This window comes from Amphimedon queenslandica, unplaced genomic scaffold, assembly GCF_000090795.2.
Source record: "Amphimedon queenslandica unplaced genomic scaffold, v1.1 AMPQUscaffold_10182, whole genome shotgun sequence".
NCBI classification, from domain to species: Eukaryota; Metazoa; Porifera; class Demospongiae; order Haplosclerida; family Niphatidae; genus Amphimedon; species Amphimedon queenslandica.
Window position 1 is genome coordinate 4,641 of NW_003549547.1, and position 887 is coordinate 5,527.

Below are 887 nucleotides of genomic sequence, written 5' to 3' on the forward strand. Positions count from 1 at the left end.
AGGGTCTCAAAAGCGGACGGACGGACGGACCCGCCCCGCCCGAAAAAGGACGGACGGACGGACTGATGCGGACCCGACAGTAGCCATAAATATCCATCTAAAGGACAATCATTCATGGATAGCCTGTCTTTAAAACACTTCTATACATGGACAATAAATTTATGTACGTATTAACTATGCTAGGACCAATAGAAGAGGTCATGCTAGCGAAAATTAAACTTTATCAATGCAAAATTGCTACTACAGGCTGCATGAAGCATCACAATACTGAACCATCACTTGAATTCTATTTGTTATTGTTAATAGGAGTTCAGTGACACCATTTTAATAATTTTTCTATACTATTTGGTGCAAGTCTATATCTTCAATCAATATATTCAAAGAGGAATTACCATTTACAGTGAATATAAGCAGGAATACAATGTAGACTATATAGGATGAGTATTATTAAATAAAAACTGCAATTTTTTAGAGCAATAATTATGTTTTGTGTGTTACCAACAGCAATCTTTAGTAAATTGGTTGCAAATCAACCTGATGAGACTGTTGACTGATACTTTTATGTAAGTTATTTCATCACAGCTGTACATATAATATCTATGTTTTGACACTATAAAATTAGGATTATATATGATGTAAGTGAAGTTTAATCTATTGTATATAATGCCTTGTCATGTCAGAAGCCACTAGATTTTAATTGTAAGTTCTTTTAAAAATTTATTTGTCTACAATATTAATAGCAGATTTGTATAGGTTATTAAGCGTCATAAATCAATTTTTTAATTTTGATTCTATTGAAAAATATTTTACTGTGACAAAACAAGCAAGTGCTGGTATGAATCAAAATTTTATTTGAATTAATGTTTTGTTGTTCAAATTGAATAGTG

The 887-nt window shown here is 31.5% G+C and overlaps 1 long non-coding RNA gene across 1 annotated transcript; it reads left to right on the forward strand.

Annotated features, from left to right (window-relative positions):
• Positions 1 to 338: 338 nt before the first annotated feature.
• Positions 339 to 881, forward strand: LOC109590342 (uncharacterized). Its single transcript, XR_002189274.1, has 3 exons — positions 339 to 563; positions 623 to 699; positions 754 to 881. It is a non-coding gene; the product is annotated as an uncharacterized LOC109590342 (long non-coding RNA).
• Positions 882 to 887: the final 6 nt, after the last annotated feature.